The 12,159-nt window shown below is 35.2% G+C and overlaps 1 non-coding gene across 1 annotated transcript; it reads left to right on the top strand.

Annotated features, from left to right (window-relative positions):
- Nucleotides 1-3,662: 3,662 nt before the first annotated feature.
- Nucleotides 3,663-3,769, top strand: LOC149185512 (U6 spliceosomal RNA). Its single transcript, XR_016256665.1, has one exon. It is a non-coding gene; the product is annotated as a U6 spliceosomal RNA (small nuclear RNA).
- Nucleotides 3,770-12,159: the final 8,390 nt, after the last annotated feature.

Genomic DNA, 12,159 nt, shown 5'->3' with positions numbered 1-12,159 from the left:
AGCATTTCTCTTTACAAATCATCTTCACACAGTGAAAGGATGTTATTTGATCACCCTTTACTTGCTGGTCTTATGCAATGGAATGGAACCTTGGCAACCTTAATGACCTAATAAAACCTTGAAAAACCCTAAAAGACCTAATGAGACCTTGAAGGACTGAAATTCAAGATGACATAATGACTTCATGACTGATACAAATGGCATGATAAAAATAACTTTATGGATGATGTACAGTCAACAAGATATGAAACTATGCCAACAAGTAATCATATTTAGGGAAGAGTGATGTTTTTGGACTAGGACTACCATCAGTGACTAATTTTTTTGCATGACCTAGTGGAATGATAAAAAAAAATTGTGTGGGACACCAAAAATGAATATGAAAAGAGCAATTTTGATCATTGATGGCAGGATGCAAATACTGACACTAACAGAGGCCATTCCCACTATTAACAATGAGTTGCGAGATATGCCTACCACAACGAACAACATCACCAAGTTTCTAAATTCCAAAAATAGATATGAGTTGGATGATTTGGGATTAGATGACAGGACAGAGACAATCTTGGAAGTGAAGAAAGTTCTTACAAAGAAAAATTTGATTATGCAGCTTAAAGAAAAATGTCACAGTTTGGAAATAGCAGTCAACAAGTTTTTCAGCAAAATAGAGGCATTAACAAAGAGGGGCATGCCTTCTTTATTTGTAATTAATGACAAACTGATGACCAGGGAAGATTATATGAGGAAGCTTAAAGACATTGCAAGGGACACTGCTAAATTTTCCCACATTAAAGGTGCTATGACAGGGAGAGCTTTTTTCGAAGTTATCAGCAATGATATTTTCATTCAGCATGAGATAAAGCATATTTTCGTGGTAAAGCCCACATTTTCTCGATATACTGAGGTAGATGAGATCTACCGCAAGGCAACAAAAATCACCATCCCAGATGAGGAGCAGTGGGATAAATTGTGCGAATTTCAAGAGTAAAGGGAAAATATCAGCTACACCAGTGCAACACCCAAATCGTGGCAACTCAGCAACTGTTCTCCGCAAAAATAGTGCCAGACATCCAGATCACTTCACCAAATTCACCTCTTTTGGTCACATTAGTCAATTCAATTATTTTGTAATTAATAATAGATTGTCAGTAAATGCGGCATTCATTGTAATCCTTTTGGAAATTTAGTTTAAATACTTTATTAATTTGAAGTATTGGGGGTTGGTTCCTGATCATTGCAATTCTTCTTATTGAGCATTGTACTTTTTCCACGCTGCTGGAGCGTCATTATTACAAAGACTTTCACAGAATTCTTGTCCTGCAATTTACAGGTGATGTTTTTCTTATTGTAATTGTTGTTTTGACTGTTGTTCTCTACATTATAATCATCTGAAAATATAATTGTAAAATAGGAAATGTGAAGAATAAGATCTATTAATTGAACACCTTATTTGGACAATTTTTACAATATGTATGTTTTTCTTCTGAAGTCTGATTGAAAAATTCTTAAATGTTTTTCGATCATTACTAAACACACCTTATCTCCATTTCAAAATTCATTTTAAAGATCCAACAAACGTAACTAGCTTGCCATGTGATTACTCTTTTAAACATTTGATGAAATATCCAATATTATCTGACTCCATAGCCCAATGGAAAGTAAATAATTCGATCAGATCAACCAAACAAACCAATCAACCAAATTCAAACAAACAACCAAGCATAATTATAACTAGCCTAAAATCAACTTAAAAAACAAAGTTAAATTATAAAGAGAGATCCCTCCCTAAAGCTGGCAGGGCTAGATCCTAGTTTCAAAAGTGGTTTGATGTTGTCCAATGTGTTTACTCCCTCAACCTCAAAAATACAGAACGATAACATAGTGGCGACCATACTGGGGAAGAATACATTTTAATCCAAAACATTATTATTCCTTGGTTTAAAATCAGTATTTCAAGAAGCAACTGTTGTATCATTATGAAATACATGATCTGAGGTTGTTATTTTGGGTATATTTACTTTATCATTGATTCCGATTTTAATTTTTGTGTGATGATTTTTCATAGCCCTGCCTCCCAAAAGAATCTACACTAGATCTCACCCTGATCCCAACCCTGCTGAAATTGTAAATAAGCCTGAGAAACTGATGAGAAAGAAAAGCTTTACCTAGAGTCAAGGTAGTAATAGTCCTCTGTCTAGATTCAATTCTCTCCCTCAGAATATTCCTTTGTGAAGGTCTAATTCTCTCCCAGAGAAATTTGAGACTTTACAAGATATATAATTTTATTTACCTTTCCAACAAGGTTTGTTTAGATCAAAGTCTGAGGCTTTGGTAGATCAAACTATCATAAACAAAGACATACTGCAACCATATATATCCCAAACCCAAGTCCTTGAAACAGATCTTGATCTTAAATATTTACAACGATTTGACAAATTACAAGGTCTAGTTTCAGTGTTGGACCAAGCTATTGAAGAAGCTTTTATTCAGCAGTCTGTTGAATTCTCTACTTTAACTGTTGCAACAACCTCTTTGACTAGTCAGTCTTCTCAGTCTGTACATCTATAGCCTCCCAGTCCTACTCATTCCATATCTTCAACTTCCCTACCTGTGATCTCTCAAACTACTATACCTAATATCCCTGTAGTTACCAAAACTGCACCTCCATTAGGTCCATCCTCAAGTCAATCTACCAGGATAGTTATGGAAGGAAGGTATGCACCCTTGGTACCACCCACCAGCCAGCGTATAGGTTCCTCAGCCCTGACGCTCTGATACCATGATAAAAATGGTAATGTTTGTATTAATAAAAATAAAACCCACTAGTCAGCTCTACGAAAGAGAGTCTGAACCAGGAAAGTCTGGCTCTGTAGAACGCTCTACATTGTTCATGCACATTACACATTAAATAGAAAACATGGTTTTAGGGAAGTTAGAACAACATACTAAGAAATAGAAACTAATTCGTATCCTGAGATTACGTGAACCAACTCTCCCTATTCTAGGATATTCTCCATTATCTTCAACAAATCTGATCTATTTTAAAGTGATAGTCAAAATTAGATATTAAAATGGCATATGAAAAGTCTTTATTAAACTCATCTTTATTTCAAAACAAGCCTAGATCCATCTTAACTCTAGATCTACCAACTCTTGAGAGGCATTAAATATCTTGAGGTACAAATCTCTTTTAGAGTGAAAAGAGATTTGATTCCTCTCGACATTTGATAGATCTAGAGTTAAAAATGGATCTAGGTTGATAAATATAGATTTAACTTATATTACCTCGTCGATCTTTTTTTCATTGTCTTTGCTTTGACCTTTGGATATTTATACTTGGGTAAATGATAATAATATATCCAACATTGCCTCGAGCCCCACCCTCACGCTCATGAGGGTGGGTGAGGATCATCATATAACTTAATCTATATTTATTAATATGAGGTGAGAGTGAGGAAAATATTGGTTAAATTATAATAATTTATTCATTATTTTCCCTACCTCACCCTCATAACAATTTTTTATTAAAATAAACCAAGATATATTGGAACAATAATTTACCCAATATTCTCCTACACTCCACGCCCCCCTTAAGTGGGGGTTGGGGGCAATATTTGGTGAATTATTATATTTATCCAAGTAGCAAAGCGCAATGGGAATGAGTTCATATCTTCATAGACAATCAATAAAATTGGAATGATACAAAGAAGATTAGCATGGCCCCTAGGCAAGGATGACACGCACAAATCGAGAAATGGTCCAATTTTTTAAAGAAAGCCCATATTTGCTATCCTAGTGGTTATTCGTGGCGACAACTCAAGCTACGTCCTGAGTTCAAATAGTCTGACCATGCTCACAAAACCCAATAAGTGGTACTTAATAGTACCCATTTAAAAAATTTGGCTACAGTTTGGAAACAACGAATTGGTGAAATTAGAGGTCACTTCCGGGATATTCAATTCCAACATATTTACAGGGAATTCAACAATTATGCAGACAGATTATTAAAAAGAGCATTAACACTAGGGTTGGGACACATTATAATTAAGGAACTGTCTCGTTGTTAGATTATAAATACAACCTACACTTCTCTATCACAATTGAACAACCTTTCAGTGTTTCAATAGGAGTAGAAGCAAATATAAAGCCAAGAAAAATTGAAAGTAGCAAATTAGATTCTTCATATGACAGAAAAACGACTCCAGCAAATTATTATACAGGCATATTATTCTTGTAATTTAACAACTAATAGTCAATTAAATTTTCTATATATTGATGTAAGCATGATTATACAGGCCTGCACACAGTAGTCGACCAGCCAAAAGTATAGAAATCTAGATCATTAAATTAAAGTATTGTAAACCCTCCTAGAGGGTGAATGAGATGATAATCAGAGGTGTTAAGCGACACAATAGTCTGGGGACAAACTATGTCTCTCACAACAGTTAATTGTATTTTTTTATTAGTAATGAATAACAAAAAAAAAAATCTACATTTATTAATAAAGAGTGAGGGTGAGCATGATGGTGCCAATAGGAAGAAATATTAGGTAAATTGAGAATAACGATGAAAATCGGGTGGAAAATATATTGGGTAAATTATTTTACCCTATTTAGGTCTACCTCCACCTTTATAATAAAAATATAAATTATATTATATTAAAATAATAATTTATCCAATATTTTCTCTCGTTTTCACTCACAGTAAATTAAAATAAACTATATTATATTAATCTTGATTAGTGCATGATACATATTATCACCGCAGGTTACAACCAAATTTAATAAAATGATTAAATTCTCTCGAGTTTGTCCATCTTCTGTAAAAGTCTAAAACGATCCAATTTAATAAAATCATTAAATCCTCGCGACTTTTTCCATCTTTCTGTTAAGGTCCACATCATTCCATTATGACCTTTCAATTACGTTATGGTCCTTCAAACACGCATCACACTTGACCCAATTGTTACATCTCAATCCGCGTACTCCAAACGTTTTGGACTTTTCATATTTCTTCCTCAATTTTCTCTGGATTTTTTATAATTTGGCTTAGGTTGAAAATTTTCATGGCTAAATTCCAAAGAAAACGAAGATTCCGAGGCATGCACCGGACTTCCAAACACGTCGTGGACGGCTCTAAATTGGTACCGTCAGATTCCTCTTTACTTTTATTCCATCAAGTTCATTCTATCCATTTACACTATTATAGAATACTGAAAATAATGGTGAAAAAAACCTCATATTATGGTATTAGGTTCAAGAAACTATACTCTTATGGATGGAGAAAAGTTTGTTTGATCTATTTTATTTTATACATGTTATTAATGTGGGTTTGTTTTGTTTATTTTATTTCATTTAATACATGTATATGTTGCAAGTTTGTGAATTCACATAATTATTAGGGTAGGTTTATATTTTTGTTTATATTATATTTTCTCTTTTTTTAATAGGTTTTGAACTTGCAACTTTCACGCAAGGAGTATTTTAACATTTTATAATCAATTGTTTTACAATTTATGTGTTTGATAATATTTTTCTTCATAAACAAGGAGTTTTACATTTTAAATTGTTAAAATATGTTTTAGTTAAATTATCTAGATCTATCTTAGTTTTCGATCTACCAAGTATGGAGAGGGATCAAATCTCTTTTTAGTCTAAAATAGGTTTGCATCTCAACATATGTCATGATTTTTAGGTGGAAACCCCTCTTGGACAAAAACTATGGAACGCTTATTAATATTTGCTTTTAATAAAATGTACATCAATATTTTAGCTCCAACCAAGGGAGGTTCCAACCCCATGGTTTACACGATCCAACCTGTAGGACATTCCAACACCCTGTTTACCAGTTGCAACTACAAATATGCTCCAACGCCCTAGTTTATAGCCTCTAACCTGAAAGATGCTCCAACACCCTGTTTACGAGCTACAACCAGAAGGATGCTCCAATGCCCTATGAAGGCTCCAAACTGCCCTAGCACCACCTTGCTACCTTGATCAGCCAATGGACCTTGTTTCACAATTTTCAAACTGGATCCCCTTGTGCTCAAAATCAATACAAAGAAATTGCAATACAAGAAATTGCTATACACTCTCTATCAATCAACTCTGCCTTTGCTCAATCTGCATGTCAAACCCTATTTGTCAACATCAACAATTTTGTTAATTTATAATTAATGTATGTTTGTTTTGTTTATTCCATTTCGTTTAATACATGTATATGTTGTAAGTATGTGTTATTATTAATTCATATTCATAATTAATGTATATTTATTTAATTTCATTCATCTTATATTTATATGTTAAATATTTTTATTTACAACAAATTTTCTTCTTTTCATAGGTTTTGAACTTGCAACCTTCACACAAGGAGTGCTTTAACAATACACTCTATCATTAATTGTTCTACTACTTATGCTTTTGATAGTATTTTTCTTGATAAACAAGAAGTTTTACATTTAAAATTGTTAAAACATGTTTTAGTTAAACCAACCTAGATCCATCTTAGCTTCCGATCTAGCAAGTATGGAGAGGGATCAAATATCTCTTCAATCTAAAAGAGGTTTGCATATCAACATATTTCATCCCTCTCGATACTTGGTTGATCCAAAGTTAAGATGGATCTAGGTTGGTTTAATTATTAATTATAATTTTCATTATTAATTTTATGTTTTTTTATTTTATTATTATTTTATTTTGACTGAGTCAAAAAGTTAAACAAGACATTACAACATCTCTATTGTAGGTTTTAATGTTAAAAATACTCAAACAGGGTGAATTAGTATTTCTCTTTAATTAGTAAATTTTTAACTTCACAGAGAATTAAATAACATTATCATCATATGTAACATAAATCAACAATAAACATCATTCAACAATGTTCAAATATCAAGATAGTGAACAACAAAGATTTTTAGGTGGAAACCCCTTTGAGATGAAAACTACGGAACACTTCTTAATATTTTCTTTTAATAAAATATACATCAATATTTTAGCTCCAACCAAGGGAGGTTCCAACACCCTAGTTTACAAGATCCAACCTGTAGGACACTCCAATGCCTTGTTTACCAGTTGCAATTGCAAATATGCTCCAACACCCTAGTTTATAGGCTGCAAACTGAAATATGCTCCAACAACCTGTTTATGAGCTGCAACCGGAAGGATACTCCAATGCCCTATGAATGCTCCAAACTTCTCTAACACCACCCTGCTACCATGATGAACCAATGAACCTTGTTTCACAATTTTCAAACTAGATCCCCCTGTGCTCAAAATTAATACAAATAAATTGCAATACAAGAAATTGTTATACACTCTCTACCAATCAACTCTGCCTCTGCTCAATCTGCATGTCAAACCCTAGATGTCAACATCAACAATTGTGCCTCTGCCCAATCTACACATCAAACACTAGGCAGTGTAAACTCTAACTCCCAACACATGCTCACTGCTCAACGGTACCATTGATGTCAATTCCTAGCAGTATCTCATTTCATCAATGATAGCAACACTTTTTGATCCAAATGATCTCTGAACCAACACCCTCAATAATATGTTAGTCACTAGCTCATTCATTCAATGTCAGTAATATGCAAGAAAACTACCAAATCCTGGAAACATATATAACCTTATCAACACTCACAATTTAGTTGTCAAGCATCACCTCTGTAACTGTATCCAAATTTTATGCAAAATTGATTCTATGCATCTCCTAGAGCATCCATCTTTAAACCCCGATTGTTATGCTTCTTTCAAATTCCATTTTGGAAAAATATTGATCCAAGAAATCAAAAGAAAACATGTGGACCCAAATAATGAGTTAGTTGTTCTACAATTTATTCATCTCAAGATATGATTCTACAAATATGTCATTTCTAGTAACAATGTTATAATTGGACGCAAGATGTGCTTCTACAAATCTGTAATTTTTGGCAGCGGTGCTACAATTGAACATTCACATCAATTGACATAATATAAATTTAAAAAGGAAGTTCCCCTCATCACTGATTTCAAAGTGGGGACCACACTAACCAAGCCATATAACATTATGAAATATTATATTAGAAACCAAGTCATATAACATTATGAAATATTAGATTAGACTAGATATATTTTAATGACACCCATGAGACCCAATAGTCTAAGGGACCCAAACTTCACATTAGACAAGACATCACACTCTGAAGTTTCCCTCTAGAACAAACTATTTGTTGTGAAATTTGATCAAGAAATTCATAGTTTTGTGAAGCCTTGCTTCCTCAAACAACATGCTCAAACTGTCCACCTTTAGACCACTTTCAAACTGATTACGAATGTCATCATAAGTCGGACATTCCATGATGAAGTGCCACTCGGTTTCAATTGCTCCTGTCCTGTAAAATATACAAATTCTTTCTTCCCAGTCTTCCTTGGGGATTGTCCATCTACATGTTTCGCACCTAAGATGGTGAGATCCAGTCCTTAGCTGCGCTATTAAAATTTTGGCCTTACCCTTGATTGGGACACTCAAATAAGTCTACCATACTCACCTTAAATTGGCCATGTAATATTCTTAACCACGCGTTGACACAAATGGCCACACTACAATTTATCAGGGTCCTTAATCAACAATGCATGAAAGATAGTCTTAAATGGACCATGTAATATTCTTGACCACATGTTGACACAAATGGCCACACTACAATTTATTAGGGTCCTTAATCAACAACACATGAAAGATAGTCTTACTGATCTTACACACAGGTTTCACAAAGTTCTTGGATGTATGCACTAGCTAAATTTTATTTTTGGAAACTTTGTCATAAATATAGGCTGCACAACACACAATGATTCATCACTCTTGTATATTTATTCTTCAATGTTCCCGCACCTTTTAACTCATATTGAAGTGGTTTTGCTTCATAGGTAACAATGTAAACTTTGAAACAAGAACTGATACAATTACCCTTTTTTTCCAAGTAGCCAAAAAATCAACCGATTTTGAAAAGTGTTGATTCAGAATACACTTTTTTTAAGCATATTTTTGGCACTTTAAATTTCTTACCCATTTTTTAAGTCTACCTGATCCAATTTAATAAAATTATTAAATCCTCGTGACTTTTTCCATCTTTGTGTGAAGGTCACATCAATCCATTTTTAGAATCACTATCGAGCAGGTAGTAGGTAGTCATGTCACATTATGTCCTTTCAATTACGTTATGGTCCTTCAAACACGCATCACACTTGACCCAATTGTTACATGTCAATCCGCGTCATCCAAACGTTTTGGACTTTTCATATTTTTGGTTCATATTTCTTCCTCAATTTTCTTTGGATTTTTTGAAATAGTGAGTCTGAGGTTTATAATTTGGCTTAGGTTGAAAATTTTCATGGCTAAATTCCAAAGAAAATGAAGATTCCGAGGCATGCACTGGACTTCCAAACACGTCGTGGACGGCTCTAAAGATTCCTCTTTACTTTTATTCCATCAAGTTCATTCTATCCATTTACACTATTATAGAATACTGAAAATAATGGTGAAAAAAACCTCATATTATGGTATTATGTTCAAGAAACTAAACTACTCTTATTGATGGAGAAAAGTTTGTTTGCTCTATTTTATTTTATACATATTATTAATTTATAATTAATGTAGGTTTGTTTTGTTTATTTTATTTCATTTAATACATGTATATGTTGTAAGTTTTTTTTTCCGAAGAAAGCGAACGCGTAATTTCCATTAATTCAGAATTGCAGAAAATTACATGTTGTAGATGTTGTACGCATATGCTGTAGTGTGGGTATACCACTTACAATAACCAATACTTCAGGGAAGTATGCAGATAAGGCCCTCAAACAGGCCATCCAGAAAGAGGGTATGTAAACCCCAACAGGAGTGAAACCCTACCCTTACAAGCTCTTACAAGCTAATAAAAAACAGAAAATAAAAACAGTACAGGAGTAAACCTCCATCCAACCCAAGCTAAAATATAACAGAAAAATAACAAAGGCTCCTGGGGAAAGCACAGTAGTTCGAAAAGCCGCCAAGACAGGGAGGAGAGGCACGAAATGGAAAGGAGCAGCCAAGGTAGCCACCCCCCCACCCCCTCAACTCTCCAGCTATGAACAAAGAAGCCTGAGGAAGGTACCGCCCATATATCCAAAGAAACCGAAGGAAACCCACCAGAAACAGCCATTGTAGAGACGGCTCGAATCGGTGCAGAGATAGACTCCACACCACAGATCCCTCAACTCATCCAATGACTGCCGAGGTAAGCCGAGGTAAGCCAGCAAAAAAACAAAAAAAGAAACCCACACCTCAACAAGGGAACCCATCAGGGCTCAACCAGAGCAGAGGCGTTTCGGGTCTGGGGGCAGAGGCGGCTAGGGCAGCCACCTCGCCCCCACGAGGCCTAATGAAGCCCCCTCCTCCTCACCACGGCTCAGCACAAACTGGGACGGACCACCAAAACAGAGGACCGGAGTTGTCGAAATCCGCCGGAAACCAGAAGAGTTGTTCACACTCGGCCGCCTCCCAAAACAGAGCACAAGCGGCGGAACAATGTCTATGAACAAGGCAGGGCAGGCACGCCGTAAGCTGGAATGGCAGACGAAGTTAATAAATCAGAGCCGCGCAGAGGAAAGCACGACGCTAGGGAAGATGGCCGCCAGAAAGAAAGGAACCAGATGCCAAAGTCGAACCGCACCACCGGCAACCGGATTTGATGAACAGCAAACCCCACTCGATGAAGCAACCCCCGGCTCAGAACTGCCGCACGACGAGAAGGAGCACCAAGCGAAGGTGGGAGGGCGGACCGAAAGCCTCACCAGAGGCAGGCCCTGCCGCCGCAGGCGCGAAAGCAGCAGACCAGGCCAAGAAAACCCTAGCAGCTCCAGGAAAAAAATGAGTGCACAAATGAGAGGAGTATATGTTGTAAGTTTGTGTTATTATTAATTCATATTAATAATTAATGGAGTTTATATATTTTTTTCTTTCAAAGTGTTTTGAACTTGCAACTTTCGTACGAGGAGTGTTTTAACAATACACTTTATCATCAATTGTTCTACAATTTATGCGTTTAATAGTATTTTTCTTGATAAACAAGAAGTTTTACATTTAAAATTGTTAAAACATGTTTTAGTTAAACTAACCTAGATCCATCTTAGCTCTCGATCTACCAAGTATAGAGAGGGATCAAATCTCCTTTGATTCTAAAAGTGGTTTGCATCTCAACAAATTTCATCCCTCTCAACACTTGGTTGATCCAAAGTTAAGATGGATCTAGGCTAATTTAATTATTAATTATAATTATCATTATTAATTTTATGTTTTTATTTTATTTTTATTATTATTTTATTCTAACCGAGTCAAAAAGTTAAACAAGACATTACAACATCTCTATTGTAGGTTTTAATGTTGGAAATATTCAAACATGGTGAATCAATATTTCTCTTTAATTAGTAAATGTTTAACTTCACGGAGAATTAAATAACATTATCATCATATGTAACATAAACCAACAATAAACATCATTCAACAATGTGCAATATCAAGACATTGGACAACAAAGATTTTTTGGTGGAAACCCCTCTAGGACAAAAACTACAGAACGCTTCTTAATATTTGCCTTTAATAAAATGTACATCAATATTTTAGCTCCAACTCCAACTAAGGCAGGTTCCAACCCCCTGGTTTACAGGATCCAACCTGTAGGACGCTTCAACACCCCGTTTACCAGTTGCAACTACAAAGATGCTCCAACGCCATAGTTTATAGGCTCCAACCTGAAAGATGTTCCAACACCCTATTTATGAGTTGCAACTGGAAGAATGCTCCAACGCCCTATGAAGGCTCCAAACTACCCTAACACCACCCTGCGACCCTGATCAACCAACAGACCTTGTTTCACAATTTTCAAGCTAGATCCCCATGTGCTCAAAATCAATACAAAAAAATTGCAATATAAGAAATTGTTATACACTCTCTATCAATCAACTCTGCCTCTACTCAATATGCATGTCAAACCCTAGTTGTCAACATCAACAATTCTACCTCTGCCTAATCTACACATCAAACCCTAGACAATGTAAACTCTAACTCCCAACACGTGCTCACTGCTCAACAGTACCACCGATGTCAATTCCTAGCAGTATATCATTTCATCAATGATAGCAACACTTT

This window comes from Pinus tabuliformis, chromosome 3_1, assembly GCF_031772625.1.
Source record: "Pinus tabuliformis cultivar Carrire ecotype Pingquan chromosome 3_1, CPIR1, whole genome shotgun sequence".
In the NCBI taxonomy this organism is placed as follows: Eukaryota; Viridiplantae; Streptophyta; class Pinopsida; order Pinales; family Pinaceae; genus Pinus; species Pinus tabuliformis.
The sequence above is the reverse complement of the archived record's forward strand: the minus strand, read 5'-3'. Positions and strand labels throughout refer to the sequence as shown.